Raw genomic sequence first — 21,598 nt, 5'->3', positions numbered from 1 at the left:
CAATCGGCTACGGCTTCTCAAGAAAATCATCACGTTCTAAAAAAAAAAAAAACACAAAAGAAAAGAGAATACATAGAACTTCCAAGTGAAGTAAACGAATGAACAAGAGGCCAACTGTGTCATCAAAAGACCAGCCCAAGCAACACTTTCAACGCCCCACCTGGGCGTGAATTATTTCAACGCCCAGGCATGGGCGCCGAAAATGAACCCAGGCTCAAAAAAAAGGCCCTAACTTCTAGTGGGCCCTGCCATACTCATTCGACTTGAAAATTGCCGAAAGTCGCACCTCACGACTTTGTCAAAGTAGCACACCACTACAAAGATCGCTCGCACTTACGAGCACGATCCCAAACACGATCAAAGACATTACAAAATGCGTAGGAACTTCTTTGCCAAAAAATGACCGTCAAGCACGAGTGCTTGGGGGCTCGAAAGAAAATATATATTTCAAAAGAGAGTATGAAAAGTTAAAACAATATTCGCAGACTACGCTGTACGAAGTCCCGTGTTTGGGTAAAACCAGTTTACGACCTCAAGACAAAGGTCGCCGTTGATACTTGTACGTGGTCCTCTGATCAAAGACCCAAGTGGTGGCAAAATCGAGCCATAAAGACTAGCTCAAAACCACGAAAGAAGATGACCACAAAACAATGGTCCGTCTAAGCACGTTGTCAACTCACATTCAGGTAACAACTAAATCCGAGCATCCCTCGAAAGAATTCGCTCCTGCGAGAATGAATAAGAAAAGAAATTCTCAAAATAAATCACAAGAAAAAAAAATGAAATAGGGACTTGCCCACCTCAATCAGGCAAGATCGAACCACGCGAGTTCCAAATTAAAAAAACGAATTCAGGGACGTCCACCCTCAGCGGACAGGGCTCGCCCACCTTCAGCGGGCGGGGTCTGCGTCACTAGCCGCGCAGGTCCTCAGTTTTCGAAAATGAAAAGAAAATAAAATCTTCAAAATAAAACAGGCTCGCCATCTTCAGCCGGCGGGGTATGCGTCACTAACCGCGCAGGTCCTCAGTTTTCAGAAAATGAGATTTTCAAAACACAAACAGGCTCGCCATCTTCAGCCGGCAGGGTCTACGTCACAAACCGCGTAGGTCCTTATTTTCAAAAAGCACAAACAAATTTCAAAATAGATTCGTCCACTTCTATCGGACGTGGTGTCCACCCTTAGCGGACAGGTTCGCCATCTTCAGCCGGCGGGGTCTACGTCACAAACCGCGTAGGTCCTTATTTTCAAAACATCAAAACAGATTCGTCCACTTCTATCGGACGGGGCGTCCACCCTCAGCGGACAGGCTCACCCACCTTCAGCGGGCGGGGTCTGCGTCACTAACCGCGCAGGTCCTTAGTCGCTGCAGCGATAACCTTTTTCGGTTTTCCCTTTTCCCAAAAAGTAAAGGATTGGTTTTCCGTTTTTCCAATAAAGAACGATGTGCTGGATTTTCCTTCGTTTTACGTCCTATAAAAACAAGGGGGTTTTCTCGTTTAGCTAGCCCTGAAAATGAGAATCTTTAAAAACATTTTTACCTCGTGGTTGGGCTTGGCCAGGCCCAATTACACTTTATAGCTTTGATTTCGAAAACATCTGTAGCTACTCCCAATGACAAAGTGAGGGAGTTTCTACGCCTCTTTAGATACTTCCAATGACAAAGTGAAGGAGTATTCTATACTATTCGTTGACAAATCCCAATGACACGTGAGGGATATGTCTACATTTCAAGTGATGACCCTTAAGTCAAATGTTATCACTCGGGGGCTCGTGAGACCCTCGCAAAACATGTCACATACACCATGGCTTGTGTGACGCACTCCGTCTAAAACTTTGACCATCGTCTTACTCCAAAACTCAGTCAAAGTGGGGGCTAACTGTAGACACCTACTTTTGTCCCCATTCCCGAAAGGGAAGGTTCGATGATGAAAACATAAATCTCCACATGACAACGCATCTCCTATAAAATAACGAATCTCAATCACCCTTCTCGTTTCACCCGAAACCTGCTATTTATAGAAACCTGCTATTTATGGAAACCTGCTAAAAATAGTAACTGCCGTAAAGGGTAGCTTCTAAAAGTGGCAAGTCATAAAAGATAGAAACCTGTCAGAATTAGGTGTTGCACTCCAACATAAATCCTAAATGAGATAGAAAACTGCGAGAATCCTATTCCTAATATGATTCGGTAATAAGAGTTACGTATTAATTAAAATCCTAACGAGCCTAGAGTTCGTAACGGGCCCAGACGCATTCCGTCATAAAATTGATACGCAATGAAAGACTCGATTAAATCTCAAACACTCCGGATTCTAGGAATCCGAATCTGACAAAGAAACGGCCCAAACAGCAATTTCAACGCCCAGCCCTGGGCGCTGAAATTGCCTGGATCCTATTTTCAACGCCCAGAGCTGGGCGCCGAAATCTTTGACACCCAGCCCTGGGCGCTGAAAATACCTGGTACGTGTTTTTTCCTAATTCTTTGTGGATTAGAGCTCTGCAATTCTATCTTTCCACAAACTCTTTTCTATAAATATAGCCCAAGTTCGACGTGAAAAGACAACAACACACAATTCATATTCTGAGTACTGACTCCAACCCTTAGCCTAAGCCTCACGCTGCGAAATTGTTCACGAGTTCTGTCCCATAATTTGAGATTCGTTAAATAAAAAGGAGAAATAGCAAAGTCAAAGTGGTTAGTTTTCTGAGAACCATGACGCACCTCTCAAGGGTGCGTCGTAATGTGTCCCTTTTCTATGATTTAATTGCTTTCCTCGCCCTTTTTATGAACTGTTAAACCAACTAAATCTGATTGTTCGATCACGCTTAATAAATATGATATTTTTGGGAAACTGGATTATCATGCTAGGTCCCTTAAAACAATCTAAATCAGATAATCGCGTTCGATCTAGTACTATATGTTGCATATTGTTAAAATCAACTCAGATTAGTTTAATAGTTAACGCATGTCCCTTCAATTATTTATGCTGAGCTAGTAAGGATATCCTGCCTCTGGAGTTATCGACGAGCGAGTACTCCTCTCGGTAGTTACAATCCCCCGAACCCTCAATCTCTACCTTGCGGGTGTATGTTGAGAGATCCCCACACCAGGGATCACAAGGGAACCTACGACCGTCGTGGTCTAACATAATTGCACTCCCTTTATGTCACGATAACCGGGTTTTGTCAGTTTTTCTCATTGTCGTTAAAAACTGAATGGCGACTCCTATAGTACTAGTCCATTGGGTGTAAACTCACAGGAAATCCAATTACACTTGATTGAATAAAAAGAATCGTCACACCCACGAGGGACGAGGTCACGCATTAGCCTCGCGCTTTTTCGACCCCCTCACACAGGTCAATGATGGGTCAGGCCGAACTTCCTTTACCGTTCTGGGGACATGCGTTGCAAACTGCACTACTCACACTGAATCGTGCTCCGTCAAAAGCTGTTGAAAAGACTCCATACGAATTATGGACTGGGAAACTTCCAAAGTTGTCTTTTCTGAAGATTTGGGGTTGCGAAGCATATGTCAAGCGATTAATTTCGGACAAACTACAACCTAAATCGGACAAATGTTTCTTCGATGGGTATCCAAAAGAAACTATGGGGTATTATTTCTACAACAAGTCAGACAACAAGGTTTTCGTTGCTCGTGACGGTGTCTTTTTGGAAAGAAATCATATTTCCAAATTGACAAGTGGGATCGAGAATAATAGACCTCGAAGAGATTCGAGATGAACAACGAACTCAGAACTCTTTAGAAGCAGTTCAGGTTGATGAACCTCCAAGGTCTTTAGAAGAGCCAGTGAGAGTAGTTCCTCAAAACGTTGTTGCCCCTCGTAGGTCAAATAGAACTATTTTTCAGCCGGATAGATGGACAGGCGTCCTCTTGACTAAAAACTTAGACGTTCTCATATTGGATAGTGATGAACCTATGACTTACAAGAAAGCTATGATGAGCCCAAACTCCATTAAATGGTTAGAGGCCATGCAATCTGAAATAGACTCCATGTCTGAAAATCAAGTCTGGGATTTGGTTGATTTGCCGGATGGGTTCACACCTATCGGATGCAAATGGGTATTCAAATTGAAGAAAGACAAAGATGGAATTGTATACATATATAAGGCTAGATTGGTAGAAAAAGGTTACAGGCAAGTTCACGGCGTTGACTACGATGAAAACTTTTCTCCAGTCGCGATGCTTAAGTCTATTCGGATAATCCTTGCGATTGCCGCTTTTCATGACTATGAAATATGGCAAATGGATGTCAAAACTTCCTTCTTGAACGGTGTTCTTGAAGAGACTGTGTTCATTACACAGCCGGAGGGTTTTGTCGATCAAAAGAACCAAGGAAAGGTATGCAAGCTTAAGATGTCCATCTACGGACTAAAGCAGGCATCAAGGAGTTGGAATAAACGATTTGATGAAGCAGTCAATAAGTTTGGCTTCATCAAGAATCAGGACAAATCTTATGTATACAAGAAGGTCAGTGGGAGTAAAATTGCATTCCTAGTCTTGTATGTTGACGACATACTGCTTATTGGAAACGACATTCCTATGTTGGAGTCTGTAAAGACTTGGCTCGGGAAGTGTTTCTCAATGAAGGTCTTAGGAGAGGCACAATACATATTGGGAATCAAGATCTATAGGGATAGATCTAAGAGGATGATTGGACTAAGCCAAAGCACTTACATTGACAAAGTGCTAGCTAGGTTCAATATGATGGAAGCCAAGAGAGGCCATCTACCCATGTCACATGGAATATATCTAAGCAAGAATTAGTGTCCCAAAACATCTGATGAGCGTAGAAAGATGAGTGGAATTGCATACGCTTCGGCTATTGGATCCATCATGTATGCTATGATTTGTACAAGGCCGGATGTTTTGTTCGCACTCAGTGCAACGAGCAGGTACCAGTCAGAACTAGGTGAGGCGCATTGCACTGCTGCCAAGAACATCCTAAAGTACCTGAAAAGGACCAAGGATCGGTTTCTGGTTTATGGTGGTACAGATGAGTTGATTATTAAGGGCTATACGGACGCAAGCTTTCAAACCGTCAGAGATGCTTTCAGATCACAGTCTGGGTTTGTGTTCTGCCTCAACGGCGGAGCAGTAAGCTGGAAAAGTGCTAAGCAAAACACTATTGCGGATTCTACAACTGAAGACGAGTACATTGCTGCCTCAGAAGCAGCAAAGGAAGCTGTTTGGATTTGGAAGTTCATCGAAGAACTTGGTGTTGTCCCCTCCATTAAAGGACCATTGGCTTTGTATTGCGACAATAGCGGAGCCATTGCCCAGGCAAAGGAGCCTAGGAGCCACCAGAAGTCCAAGCACGTACTGCGGCGATTTCATATACTTCGAGAGATCGTTGAAAGAAAGGAAATCGAGATTTACAAGGTTAGAACTGACGACAACGTCGCGGATCCATTGACTAAACCGTTGCCACAAGTGAAACACAACACACATGTAGCAACCATGGGAATCAAGCATGTTGGAGAATGGCTTTGATTTTCTAAGTATTGTTTTAGAACATCTGTTAGATCTATGTTTAAAACAATTGGTTTAACCATTTCATATTTATGAAATTTATTTATTTCATATTCATTTAATTGTGGTTTAGAATTAAATGATAAGTCCATGTGATTCAAATCATTCAAATGGGATGTCAAGATGGATAAGTCCATTTGATTCAAATCATTCAAATGGGATGTCCATGTGATAAGTCCATGTGATTCAAATCATTCAAATAGAAGTCACAAAGGATCCCTAATCCAGGTCATTGAAAGGTGGACGACCAATGACTAATGAAGATTAGATTGCAAATAGATTACTTAGTTCTGTTTCTTGAACTAGAGTGACTGGATGTCAGAATCTTTTGCATAGATACTTATTGGATCTTGTATCGGATTGACCATGAGAACACTTTAAGTGATTGAAGTCATGTCATAGGTAGTTCTCATTAATGGTGATTAGAAACCGTTCCTCAGTAGATGAGCGATTATGTTTGCTCGTTTGAGAACTAGTTCGCTTTGATACTAGCTAAACGTCGCACCGTAAAAGGAGGTGTGAGGGGGTCGAAAAAGCACGAGGCTAATGCGTGACCTCGTCCCTCGTGGGTGTGACGATTATATTTATTCAATCAAGTGTAATTGGATTTCCTGTGAGTTTACACCCAATTGACTAGTAATATAGGAGTCGCCATTCAGTTTTTAACGATAATGAGAAAAACAGACAAAACCCGGTTATCGTGACATAAAGGGAGTGCGATTATGTTTGACCACGACGGCCGTAGGTTCCCTTGTGATCCCTGGTGTGGGGATCTCTCAACATACACCCGCAAGGTAGAGATTGAGGGTTCGGGGGACTGTAACTACCGAGAGGAGTACTTCGCTCGTCGATAACTCCAGAGGCAGGATATCCTTACTAGCTCAGCATAAATAATTGAAGGGACATGCGTTAACTATTAAAATAATCTGAGTTGATTTTAGCAATACGCAACATATAATACTAATTCGATCGTGATTATCTGATTTAAATAGCATGATAATCCGATTTCCCAAAAATATTATATTTGTTAGGCGTGATAGAACATCAGATTAGGTTAGTTTAACAGTTCATAAAAAGGGCGAGGAAAGCAGTTAAATCATCGAAAAAGGACACATTACGACGCACCCTTGAGAGGTGCGTCACGGTTCTCAGAAAACTAACCACTTTGACTTTGCTATTTCTCCTTTTTATTTAACGAATCTCAATTATGGGGCAAGATACGTTCTGTTCGATATATGGATCGATTGCGACAGAACGCGTGAACAATTTCGCAGCGAGAGGCTTAGGCTAAGGGTTGGAGTCAATACTTAGAATATAATTATGTGTTGTGTGTGTTCTTTTCACATCGAATTTAGGGGTCTATTTATAGGGAAGAGTTCGTGGAAAGATAGAATTGCAAAGTTCTAATCCACAAAGAATTAGGAAAAAACACGTCCCAGATATTTTCAGCGCCCAGGGCTGGGCGTCAAAGATTTCGGCGCCCAGCTCTGGGCGTTGAAAATAGGATCCAGGCAATTTCAGCGCCCAGGGCTGGGGGTTGAAATGAAGGAAATAATGCCCTTGGTCCAAGTATGCATTCTATGTTAAGTCTAATAAATGCGGTTCAGTATTAATTAACAAGTTAATAATTCAGTGAGATCAAGTGAGCTGAATGCCTAGCTAGAGGCCGCTTCAGTTCAAGTGGAATTAATGATATTAATCCACAGCTTACTCTTGACTGAACCCGTAGGGTCACACAAATAGTACGTAAACGGATCAAGTATTTAATGGCATTAAATACTCCATCTATGAATATTCGGAACCGACGGATCTTGGTTTCAGTGGGAGCTAAGATCGTCACAGGCAAGAAATGAATGCTCCGGAAACGATGATATTGCCGGAAACGGAAATATGGATCGTATCGGAAATATAAATATTATCCAAGTCGTAGATGTTGCCGGAAACGGAAACATGGTACGTATCGGAAAATATTATCGGAAATGGAAATATTACCAGAATCGGAAATATTGCCGGAAACGGAAATATTGTCAGAATCGGAAATATTACCGGAATCGGAAAATAATTCCGGAAACGGAAATATTAAATATTTGTTCGAAACGGAAATTAATTCCGGAATCGGAAATATTAAATATTGTTCGTATCGGAAATAAATTCCGGAACTGGAAATTTAATCGGAAGCGTATCGTACGAATTAGCATCGGACGAGGCCTGCCGGACGAAGGCCCAGCACGAAGCCGGGCCATCGCCCAGCAAGCACGCGCGCCACAAGCCCAGCCAAGGCAGCGCCCAGGCCTACCGCAAGGCAGGCCCAGCGCGCGCCAAGGCCACGGATGCGTGGGCCGCGCTGCGTGGGCTGCTGCTCGCACGCGCATGGGCAGCCCTTGTGGCTGCCGTGTGTGTGTGAGTTTGTGCTCATGCGTGATTCCTAAATCTACAAGAGTTAGTGTATGATTAAATTCCTATTCCTAATTGGATAAATTAATTAAATAGAATTCATGTAGGATTCTAATTTCAATTAATTCGTATCCTACTAGGATTACGATTCCTTTTCCATAACTCTATAAATAAAGGCCTAGGGGTCATTATTTATACACAAGTTTTAAGTATTCAAAACTAAGATTTTTAAGCAGAAAAATCAGCCAATATTCTTGCCTACCTAACCGAAAATATTAGAACCTTAAGGGCGATTCTAGTTGGTCAATCTTAAGGCGGATCCGGACGTGCTGTGGACTATCTACGGAGGGACGACACTTGGAGTCCTAAAGACTTGTTCTTGTTCGGTTCGGGCGCAGCTAGGGAAGGCACGCAACAAAGAGTATGCATCTAAACTATGCTAAATGATTATGTGTAAATAATATGTTTCCTGGCTTTATGGTTTTTCCGCATGATTTATGAACTGTCATATGAATCATAACCTAACAGTGGTATCACGAGCCCCTTATTATTTTCATAATCTAAATTGCATGAACATGGTTAAATATTACAAATTTGCAAGAATTAAAAGGGGTGATTAATTTTCGTAATTGTTAATTAATTGCAAATTGCGTTTATTTAATTATACGTACGCAGTTTTTCGGCAGTTTCTTCGTTACTCATCCAAATCGAGTGATTTTTGTGTCAATTCCGCATGTAAAAGGCATTCTAAAATTTTGACAAAAATAGTAATTTTCTGCCGAACCCAGAATTCTCAAATTCGAAGCCTAACTATGACTTTTCGAAGGTTTTAGTTTTTCGAATGCAAAATTTCGTAAATTTAAGATGTTAAATTAAATATTTGCGATTCTTGTTGATAAATCTTGAATTTTTGATTGACCTACTGCATATGTTTAACAAGTTTGAATGCCTAGTCTTGTTAATTATGCAATCTAATTTGTAATTATGATTAATTTGTTGAAAATTAGAATAATTTAGAATTAATTTGATTTTCATAATTAATTGTAATTTAATTAGAAACCTATGATTAAAAACCACCATAAAAATTGTAAATTTACGATAAATTTTAAATTTTTATGACCTAGACTTGAATCCATAACAATCGGAAATCAATTGGATAATAAATTTTCGATTTTTTCGCCCTAAAATTATGAAATTAATATTATTTATTAATTTGTCATTAATTTTAAATATAAATTTTAAATTTTTATGCGATTCGTTCATAAAACTTGCACGCACGAAGCAATGGACGCTTCGTGTTACCCTTAAGGGGTGTTGTATAATGCGGGCATGCGACGACGAGCAAGGGAGCTCGTCGCCCGTGCGGCACGAATGCAATGAGCAAGGGCGTAGTGCACGAGCACAAGGCAGCAGCCTGCCTTGTGTCGTGTGCCACGAGCAATGAACGAATGGGCATGGGCGAAGGGCAAGCCAAGGCAGTCGCGTGTGGGCAGCAAGCGAGCTGCGCCACAACGCGCGCTGCCTCGCACAAGAGCGCGCAGCCTCGCGCGCAGCGAGCGCAAGCTCGCGTGCCACGAGCGCTGCGCCCAGCATTACTCGCGCGCACAGCGAGCGATGTCGCGCGCCCAGCGAGCGATGTCGCGCCCCAGCGAGCGATGGCTCGCGCGCACAGCGAGCGATGTCGCGCGCCCAGCGAGCGATGTCGCGCGCCCAGCGAGCGATGGCTCGCGCGCCCAGCGAGCGATGTCGCGCGCGCGCAGCGAGCACCAATGCGTGCGGTGGCTTGCGATAGGGAAGCAGCAGCTATGCGACGAGCGCATGGGCTGCGCGCACATGGCCAGCAATGGCTGTGTGCGTACGGCCCATGGGCGTGCAACGCGTAGGGTGTTTGCGTTACAATTAGATCGTTTTGAATGTTTAATTTGAAAATTTCAGTTCACGTAATTTTAATTAATTTTAAAATTAATAATTTGAATTATTTTCTTGGATTTTAATTTTGAATATTATAATTATAATAAATATTATTTATTCTAATTATTTTACTAAAATTAAAATCATGAATTAATTTAAATACGACTGAAATTAAATTAAATTTTTGGATTCAATTATAAATTGATATGAGCTTTAAATTTTAATTAAATTTGTATGTTTCCGGTTGGACTAGAAATACATTTTTATGTTTAAAATTGGTAATGCATATGAATTTATTGGTTTAAGTGGGAGCGCTTTTTAGTCATAAACTCTTGATTAGGTCTACAAATCCTTAAGGTTAAAACAACTTGATTAGAATTAATAAGGATTGAATAATTGGTAGATTATTGGTGCCCTTGATTAATTGCTGCAAATGTTTACGTGATGCATAATGTGTTTTACTAACCAGCTATGTGGGCCATTCATGATAATGAATGGGTGAATGGTATATATTGTATATGTACTGTTTTGCAGGTTATGAAGTGACTAGTATGGCCCAAATAGGATAGAAAATATGGTCTGCGTACCATTAATTTGAATGTAATTGGTCTAAAGTACCAAAGTTATTTTTCAATTCAAATATGGTCTGCGAACCATCAAATAGTTGTAATTAGTTATAGCTTATCCTATTTGAAGAAAATGGTGCCTCCCACGGAGATTTTCAAGACGGACTTTGAAGTCAAAGCTTCAAGATGAAGTCGGGCCATACTAGATCACAAATATCTTATGCATGTTTTAAGTTATTTATTGTTTTAAATATGTCTTAAAATGCATGAGATCAAAAGCTTGATTATGTTGCATGATTAAGGATTTTAGTTCACTTAAAATCTAACCAACATAGTAAGAGCCTTAAGTTCCAAACTTAAAAATTGAGTTAAAAGGTGCCATGCCAAAATATACACTTGCTTGGATATCCTTTACATCAATCTAGTAATAGTTTTCGCTCAGCGAGGTGTTACTTATTGGTCCTAAAGGGGCAAGGTACACAAATAATTGTGAGTACATGTTAGTTTTGGTGAAACTCAACGATATAAGTAAGGAGTCCTTTTATGTCGTGGCAAATTCGATAGGTTTACCTAATAAGTTCTTAGACGTACCTATCAACCAAGAATAGTTTCTAGACTATTAGCAAAAGGCTTTTGCTTACCTAAGATGTTCTAGGATTAAGTCGACAAACTGTGCTTAGTTCTTCAATGATTTTAGGATCTTGGAATCATTTTATTCACACCTGCCGGAACACATAACTTGAATAAAATGCTTAATAAACATTGAATTATGCATGTATGCTAGAATTTAAGTTTATTAAGAGAAACTGTGAATGGTTATTTATTTGTTTATTCTTTTCAATTGTAGTTTTTAATATGGCAAACAACAATTCATTCAACATTCGATCAATTCTCGAAAAGGAGAAGTTGAACGGGAAAAACTTCCTTGACTGGCAAAGGAACTTGCAAATAGTTCTTATGCAGGAAGAAAAGGAGTATGTCCTAGATGAGGCAATGCCCGAAGCTCCAGGCGACGGGGTCACTCAGGCAGCCCTCAATCGTTGGATTGATGCCAACAAGGATGTGAAATGTCTAATGCTCGCCACCATGAGTGCGGATCTGCAGAAAACGTTCATCAACTCAGATGCTTTCACAATCATCAGTGAGTTGAAGAACATGTTCCAAGATCTGGCTCGAGTCGAAAGATTCGAGACTCATAGGCAAATTCTTGAGACCAAGCTTAAGAAAGGCGAGCCCGTAAGTCCACATGTTCTCAAAATGATTGGACTCATTGAGAATATGAGTCGGCTGGATCAGCAATTTTCTCAGGAAATGGCTATAGACACCATCCTCCATTCTCTTCATAGCGGGTATGATCAGTTCAAACTGAACTACAGTATGAATAGTCTGGACAAAACGCTCACTGAGCTTCACGGTATGCTGAAGACCGCTGAAAAGACGCTCAAAAGTGATAAGCAGGATGTGCTTATGGTGCGTGGGGGCAAGTTCAAGAAATCTGGAAAGAAGAGGAATGCTAAGAAAGGTGGCAACAAGGCCAGCCCAACTAAGCAAACTGGCGCCAAATCTGCAAAGAGGAAGGTCAGTCAACCCACTTCTGAATCCGAATGCTTCTACTGCAAGAAGAAGGGGCATTGGAAGAGAGATTGCTTGAAGCTAAAGGAAGATCAGAAGAACGGAACAGTCGTTCCATCTTCAGGTATTTTCGTTATAGACTGTATACTTGCTAATTCAACTTCTTGGGTATTAGATACAGGTTGTGGGTCACACTTATGTTCCAATCCACAGGGACTAAGAAGAAGTAGAAAGTTAAGCAAGGGTGAAGTCGACCTACGAGTGGGAAATGGAGCACGGATTGCTGCATTAGCTGTAGGAACTTACTATTTGTCGTTGCCCTCCGGGCTAGTTTTGGAACTGGAAGAATGTTTCCATGTTCCAAGTCTTACTAAAAACATCATTTCAGTTTCTTGCTTAGATGCTAAGGGATTTTCCTTTATAATAAAAGACAATAGTTGTTCGTTTTATTTTAAAGAGATGTTTTATGGATCTGCTAGATTAGTCAATGGACTTTATTTATTAGATCACGACAAACAAGTATATAACATAAATACCAAAAAGGCCAAAAAGGATGATTCAGATCTCACCTATGTGTGGCATTGTCGATTAGGCCATATAAACTTGAAACGCTTAGAAAGACTTCAAAAGGAAGGAATTCTAGAACCATTTGACTTAGAGGATTATGGTAAATGCGAATCATGTTTACTTGGCAAAATGACAAAGCAACCTTTCTCTAAAGTTGGAGAAAGAGCAAATGAACTATTGGGTTTAATCCATACAGATGTATGTGGACCAATGAGTACAAATGCTAGAGGTGGTTTCAGCTACTTTATCACTTTCACTGATGACTTCAGTAGGTATGGTTATGTCTACCTAATGAAGCATAAGTCTGAATCCTTTGACAAATTCAAGGAATTTCAGAGTGAAGTAGAGAATCAATTAGGCAAGAAGATCAAGGCACTGCGGTCTGATAGAGGCGGTGAATATCTGAGCTATGAATTTGATGACCATCTGAAAGAATGTGGAATTCTATCAGAATTGACTCCTCCTGGAACACCACAATGGAACGGTGTGTCAGAACGGAGGAACAGAACCTTGCTAGACATGGTCAGGTCAATGATGGGTCAGGCCGAACTTCCATTAGAATTTTGGGGACATGCACTAAATACAGCTGCACTCACTATAAATAGAGCTCCGTCTAAAGCTGTCGAAAAGACTCCATACGAATTATGGTTTGGAAAGCCTCCAAATGTGTCTTTTCTTAAGATTTGGGGATGTGAAGTATACGTCAAACGATTAATTTCAGACAAACTTCATCCAAAATCTGACAAATGTATCCTTGTGGGCTATCCAAAGGAAACAAAGGGGTATTACTTCTACAATACATCTGAGAACAAAGTGTTTGTTGCTCGAGATGGTGTCTTTTTGGAGAAGGATCACATTTCCAAAATGACAAGTGGGAGAAAAGTAGACCTCGAAGAAATTCGAGTCGAACAACAAACTCTAGAGAATGCTCAAGATGACATTCAAGATGAAACTCAGAGATCTTTAGAAGAATCTGGTGAGAATCATGGTCAATCTAGAAATGTTACCCCGCGTAGATCGCAAAGATATAGATCTCAACCGGAAAGGTACTTGGGTATTTTGACGAACGAGAGCTATGACGTTCTATTACTTGAAAGTGATGAACCTGCGACTTACAAGCAAGATATGACGAGCCCTAGCTCCAAGCAATGGCAAGAAGCCATGCAATCTGAATTAGACTCCATGTCTGAAAACCAAGTATGGGATTTGGTCGATTTGCCAGATGGCTACCAAGCCATTGGAAGCAAATGGGTTTTCAAACTGAAAAAGGACAAGGATGGGAAACTTGAAGTTTTCAAAGCTAGATTGGTTGCAAAAGGTTACAGGCAAGTCCACGGTGTGGATTACGATGAAACCTTTTCACCAGTTGCAATGCTAAAGTCTATTCGAATAATGTTAGCAATCGCTGCATATTACGATTACGAAATATGGCAGATGGATGTCAAAACTGCTTTCTTAAACGGCGTTTTAACAGAAACTGTGTTTATGACACAGCCTGAAGGTTTTGAGGATCCAAAGAATGCTAAAAAGGTATGCAAGCTAAAGAAGTCAATCTACGGATTGAAGCAGGCATCCAGGAGCTGGAATATACGTTTTGATGAAGCAGTCAGTGACTTTGGTTTCATCAAGAACGCGGACGAATCTTGTGTATACAAGAAGGTCAGTGGGAGCAAAATTGCTTTCCTAGTATTATATGTCGACGACATATTGCTTATCGGAAATGACATTCCTATGTTGAACTCTGTCAAGATTTGGCTTGGGAAATGTTTTTCGATGAAGGATCTAGGAGAAGCACAGTACATATTGGGCATCAAGATTTACAGAGATAGATCTAAAAAGATGATTGGACTTAGTCAAAGCACTTATATCAATAAGGTGCTTGATAGGTTCAAGATGGCGGACTCCAAGCGAGGCTACCTACCCATGTCTCATGGAATGACTCTAAGCAAGACTCAGTGCCCAAAAACACTTGATGAGCGTAGACGAATGAATGGGATTTCATATGCATCATTGATTGGTTCAATAATGTATGCTATGATATGTACACGCCCGGATGTTGCGTACGCACTCAGTGCTACGAGCAGATACCAGTCAGACCCAGGAGAGGCGCATTGGACTGCTGCCAAGAACATTCTGAAGTACCTGAAAAGGCACAAAGATGACTTCCTGGTCTATGGTGGAGATGATGAATTAATTGTTAAAGGCTATACGGACGCAAGTTTCCAAACCGACAAAGATGATTTCAGATCACAGTCTGGGTTTGTCTTCTGCCTCAACGGAGGAGCAGTAAGCTGGAAAAGTGCTAAGAAAAGCACCATTGCGGATTCTACAACTGAAGCGGAGTACATTGCTGCACATGAAGCAGCAAAGGAAGCTATATGGCTAAGGAAGTTCATAGGAGAACTAGGTGTAGTCCCCTCCATTAAAGGACCAATAGCCCTGTATTGTGATAATAACGGAGCTATTGCACAGGCAAAAGAGCCTAGACACCACCAGAGAGTCAAGCATGTACTTCGTAGATTTCACCTTCTACGAGAGTTCGTTGAAAGAAAAGAAGTCGAGATAAGCAAAATTGGAACTGATGACAACATATCAGATCCATTAACTAAACCTCTGCCGCAAGCGAAGCACAACTCGCACACTGCAGCTATGGGAATCAAGCATATTGGAGAATGGCTTTGATGTCTCTGTTTAATGTTTTAAAGTTTTAGAGTTTAAATCTTTGTAAAACATTATTGGTTAATCATTCACAATAAATGAAAGGAATTCATTTTTCCATTTAATTTGTGGTTTATTAAATGATGAGTCCCTTCAATTTGACGATATATTCAAGATAGACTGTCAGGACCAGTCCTGTGACTAAGAAATGTCTATCAAGTGAACTTGAATGTCAAAGGTTGAAAATGGTCCCTAATCGGAGTTTTCTATAAAATTGGACGCATAGAAAACGTTAGACGATTAGAATGCAAGATGACTAGTAGTTCTGTTTCTTGAACTATGTGGACATGGCAATGTCATAATCATTTGCATAGATACTTACTTTGGGAAGACTAGTATCGGACAAGACCTATGAAACTTTACTGTAAGAGATGAAAGTCTGTCATAAGTAAATTTCATTAAATTATTACACACTAAATCCTCAATACCTGAGTGATTTGAGATTACTTGTTTGAGAACTGGTTGCTTTGACGTTGACCAACCGTCGCACCGTAAAAGGAGGCTATTGTTGTTCCTAAGTTTTGGTTGATGACACACACATATTGCAAACTTCCTGATTATGGTTGCTAAATGACTTTGAACAGGCATATGCCCAAGTTTCTATTAGGATAGGAACTTGAATAAACTGGTGAAGTTCCTGAGGTACACTTGGAACAGTCAATGGAGTTTCAGAGCTGGAAGTTGTATCTGTTCCAGTTTGAAGTCACAAGAGGAGCAACACAGTTACATATCAAGAGTTCCGAATATCCACAAGAACTATTACAGACTCATAGCCAAGAGTTCCTGTGTTAGCTAGAGAGGAACTCATCAATGTTCCTTGACTGGAACGTCTGAAGCTTCTGAGTTGCAAGTTCCAGACAAAGGGAAGACATAAAGTCTAGGTAGTCCACTGTACTTAGAATTTTATGTAAATATTAATTATGCTAATGGTATATAGAGTACCCAAGGAACTTATGATTTAATTAGGTCATTTATTTTATTGGAAGCGATTTTTATGGAAAACATTTTCATAAATAAAAACAAGTTTTGCATATTTAATATAAAATAGATTTACGTTTTATTTTATTTAAACAAAACTTATTTTCCTAAAAATTCTCCTAAGTTTTTGTAGATAAATAAAATCTGTTTTAGAGAAATATTTTAGGGTTTGATTGAGTCAAATCACTAACTGCTTTATGGCTGAACGTGGGAAGTGGTCTTCCCCTTGTTCCTCAAGTCAAGGGACGTGGAGACCAAAGTGCTGGCAGTTAGCAGTTGAGGTTTTGAAGGGAACTAACCCTAAGGATAAACACTATAAAAGGGAAATCGTTTTTGGTTTAAAGTACACAAACATTCTGAGAGTTCTTGCTTTCCTAAAAACGTTTTGTCTAAGATTTTCTAAAACAGTTTGTGTCCTAGTTAATTCAAAGTTCCTAAGTTCCTTATATCCACACAAAAGCATTAATAATATCTAGAGTTATCCAAACACGAATTATATTTTGTATTAGTAAGGATAGAGTTATCCTGTTTAGACTTAGAGTTTAAGTCTGAGAGAGAGAAGTTAAGGAGTTGTAATCGAAGTAGATTACTGTGAGGAACACGAGTTTGAGAGGAACTTGTGTTGGAGAGATTATTGTAATCGAGGCATTACCATAATAAAAGAATTCTCTTCTTGATTAGTATCAAGAAGTTTTCACAATTGTTGTTATTGTCTTCTCTATTCTCAGTTTCTTGATTGTTTCTTAAGTTCCGCAAGAAACTTTATCAAAGTTCTAATTACAATTCACCCCCCCCCTCTTGTGCGTGTTCCTACTGGAATAACAGTTGGTATCAGAGCCAGTACTCACTAAAACACAGGAAACCCTGTTTGAGTCAAGTTCCTGAAAGTATGAACTCACAAGAGAAACTGGAAGAAGGTTACTCGACACAAAGGCCACCTATGTTCAATGGCAAGTTCTACTCATACTGGAAGAATAGAATGGAGATATTCATCAAAGCTGAAAATTACCAAGTTTGGCGTGTAATTGAAGTTGGAGACTTCGAGGTAACAAAGACCAATGCTGAAAACGAGGTAGTTCCTAAACCAATGTCTGAATTTTCTAAAGAAGACTTTGATAAATATGAGATGAATGCCATGGCTGTCAAAATCTTGCATTGCGGGCTTGGACCTCATGAACACAACAGAGTCATGGGGTGCAAGAACGCAAAACAGATTTGGGAACTACTTCAAGTAACCCACGAAGGAACTAATGAAGTTAAGCGTTCCAAAATTGACCTTTTGATGTCTAAATATGAAAGATTTGAGATGCTTCCAAAAGAAACTATTCAAGAAATGTTCACTAGATTTACTAACATAACCAATGAATTAGTTTCTCTTGGTAGAATCATTCCCACAGATGAACAGGTAAGAAAAATACTAAGAAGCATGCCACAAGATGATCGCTGGAGAACAAAGGTCACTGCACTGTTTGAGACCAAGGACTTCACCAAGTTCAACATTGAACAACTTGCTGGTTCCTTGATGACACACGAACTGCATCTTGGAGCTGCTGTTCCCGAGAGCTCAAGAAGTCGAGGACTTGCTCTAAAGGCTGAGGAACTCGATGAATCTGAACCAGATGAAGAAGAGGCTGCCATGCTGGTCAGAAGAATGAGAAAGCTCTATAGGAACTTCAAACCAGGAAACCAGAAAGGAAGGAACTTTGCCAAGAAAATCACTAGTTCCAAAACTGAGCAAGGTTGCTTCAAATGTGGAGAAACTGATCATCAAATTCGTGAATGCCCTCTGTGGGAGAACGACAAGACCAGAGGAAAAGGGAAGGAACAGGTCAAAGATCGCTTTAACAAGTCTACCTTCAACAGACCAAACTTCAAGAAGGCCATGATAGCTGCATGGGGCGAAGCAACAGACTCAGAAGACGATGAGGAACAACCAAATGAAGAAACTGCAAATCTCTGCCTTATGGCTAGAACAGAAGGAACTGATCAAGTTCCATCAGAAGAAGTAAGTTCCTCCACTCTTCAGTGTCTCTCAAAGTCAAAACTAATTGAACTGTTGCTAGAAACTCTAGATGATTACAAAAAGCTAAGTATATTAAAAGCACAAAGTGATAGAGCCTTGGAACTCAGTAAAGACCACATAAATTATCTGAACAATATTAGATCTGATGTCCAAGGCAGGTTCTTTGAATTACTAGATAGAAATACCTCTATTAATGAGTCATTCGAAAAAATTAGAAATGAAAACATCCTTCTACAAGTTCAACTCAGTCAATATAAGATGTTTAATTTAAGTTTAGATCCTACAAAATCCTTGGAAATCAACATGGGAATTTTTAACATCGACTTAGAAAATTTAAACAAAGATCTGATCACCACAAAGGAACAAAAAGAGAAACTGGAAAGGGAACTATCCATGGCCAGGGCACAGAGACAACCACCTAAAGTTCCTCCCAAATGGATTGAGAATGCTCAATCTAAGAGAACAGAAGGATTGGGCTTTAACCATAAAAATAGTCATAAGAAGAAGTATGTGGATCTTCCTAGTGTAAAAGTCTGCTTCTCATGTGGAAGTGGAAGTCACATAAGTACTGAGTGTTCCAAGATGAAGGAACAGGATCAAAGAAACATAAATTATGTAAAGCAAAAATGGGTTAAGAAGTCTGAAGTTATAGTTGAAAAGGAACTCGAGGAAACCCGAGTTCCTGTAACTAACCTTTGATCTCTTTACAGATTCTAGTGAAGGGGAACAGCTCGTGGTATCTCGACAGCGGGTGTTCCAAACACATGACAGGAGACAAATCTAAATTCCTCTCACTAGAAGCCTACAATGGAGGAACTGTGACCTTTGGAGACAACATGAAAGGAGAAATTATTGGAATTGGAAAAGTTGGAAGGTCAAGTTCCTACGCCATTGAAAATGTATTTTTAGTCGAGGGTTTGATGCACAGTCTACTAAGCATCTCTCAATTCTGTGACAAAGGAAACTCTGTAAGTTTTACTTCTGAAAACTGTCAAATCATAAACAATAACACTGGGAAGGTTATTTTGGAAGGAACTCGTAAAGGGAACACATATTCTGTGGATCTCAATACAGTTCCCAGGAACAATCTAACCTGCCTCAGTGCCCTTGAAGAAAATTCCCTACTATGGCACAGGAGGTTCGGACATGCTAGTTTCTCGCTGCTTGACAAACTAAGATCAAAGGAACTGGTTCGAGGACTCCCCTCAATCAAGTTCCTAACTGATAAAGTGTGTGATGCATGTGCAAAAGGCAAGCATGTCCGAAGTTCCTTTAAATCTAAGAAATTGGTAAGCACCACAAAACCATTGGAACTCATCCATATGGACTTATGTGGACCAATGAGAATTCAAAGCAGAAGTGGGAAAAAATATGTATTAGTTATTGTTGATGATTACTCTCGCTTTACTTGGGTCATATTTCTAACAAGCAAGGATGAAACGTTTGATGAGTTTGTTACATTTTCAAAGAAAATCCAGAAAACCACAGGTCACCAACTGATCCATATAAGATCAGATCATGGAACAGAATTTGAAAACTACAAATTCGATGAATACTGCAAGGAACAAGGTATGGACCACAATTTCTCAGCTCCCAGAACTCCACAACAAAATGGAGTTGTTGAGAGGAAAAATAGAACCCTAGAGGACATGGCAAGAACCATGCTAATAGCCAGTTCCTTGCCTAGGAACTTCTGGGCTGAAGCAGTCAATACTGCTTGTTACATTATAAATAGAGTTATGATTCGAGCAATCCTAAACAAAACCCCCTATGAGCTACTAAAAGGTATAAAACCCAACATCTCTTACTTTAGAGCTTTTGGGAGCAAATGTTTTGTCCACAACAATGGAAAAAGGAACTTGGGGAAGTTTGATGAAAGAAGCGACGAGGCAGTGTTCCTAGGATATGCCTTAAATAGCAAGGCTTATAGAGTTTATAACAAAAGATCTATGTGTGTTGAGGAAAGTGTACATATAATATTTGATGAATCTAACAAAACTGACATAGTACAGGAACAAGAATTTTTCGAGATTGGTTTATCTCGTGCTGCAGAAAATGATGAGGAGTTCCAAATAAGCAAACACACAGCAAGAGGAACTGCTCAACAAAATCAAGAAGTTCCCGTACTAGAGGAACAAGCAGAAAACCAAGAAGATCCAGAAACAACACCAGAGGAACCCCAACAGGGAACTCAGGTCATAGAAGGAACTGACGAAAATGCCACAACACCAGTAGCTCAATTTCAACCTAAACCTTGGAAGCATCTAAAGTCCCACCCAATGGAACTCATTGTGAGTGACATCAGAAAAGGAACTCAGACAAGGTCACAACTAAGGAACTTTTGCGCATTCCACGCGTTCCTCTCCATATTTGAGCCAAGAAATCACACTGAGGCTCTGGAAGATGCTGACTGGATCATTGCCATGCAAGAAGAATTAAATGAATTCAAAAGAAACAAGGTATGGCACTTGGAACCCAAACCAAAGCACCAGAAGGTGATAGGGCTAAAATGGGTGTTCCGGAACAAGAAAGATGAACATGCAACAATCATAAGGAACAAAGCAAGGTTAGTGGTCAAAGGTTATAATCAACAGGAAGGCATTGACTTTGAAGAAACATTTGCACCTGTTGCTAGATTAGAAGCCATTAGAATCTTAATTGCTTTTGCTGCTTTCATGGGTTTTAAACTTTATCAAATGGATGTTAAATGTGCTTTCTTAAACGGTTTCTTAGAGGAAGATGTTTATGTGGAACAGCCCCCTGGATTTGAAAATCCCGAATTTCCAAATCACATTTACAAATTAGATAAGGCTCTCTATGGACTAAAACAAGCCCCTAGATCTTGGTACGAGAGATTATCAAAGTTCCTCCTTCAAAATGATTTTAAAAGAGGTAGAATAGACAAAACCTTATTCTTAAAATCTAGAGGAACTGACTTGTTAGTAGTTCAAATTTATGTTGATGATATATTATTTGGAGCAACTAATGAAAATTTGTGCAAGGATTTTGCAAGCTTGATGAGCAGTGAATTTGAAATGAGTATGATGGGGGAACTCAACTTCTTCCTTGGTTTACAAATCAAGCAAACCGAGGAGGGAATCATGATACACCAACAAAAGTATGTGAAGGAACTCCTAAAGAAATATGAGCTAGAATCAGCCAAAGTAAATCACACTCCCATGGGAACTGCTACCAGATTAGACACTGATCCAAATGGGAAAAGTGTGAATCAAACAAAATACAGAGGTATGATTGGATCTCTATTATATTTAACAGCCAGTAGACCTGACATTTCTTTTAGTGTAGGACTATGTG

This window comes from Spinacia oleracea, chromosome 6, assembly GCF_020520425.1.
Source record: "Spinacia oleracea cultivar Varoflay chromosome 6, BTI_SOV_V1, whole genome shotgun sequence".
Taxonomy (NCBI): Eukaryota; Viridiplantae; Streptophyta; class Magnoliopsida; order Caryophyllales; family Amaranthaceae; genus Spinacia; species Spinacia oleracea.
This window is presented reverse-complemented; position numbering follows the sequence as displayed.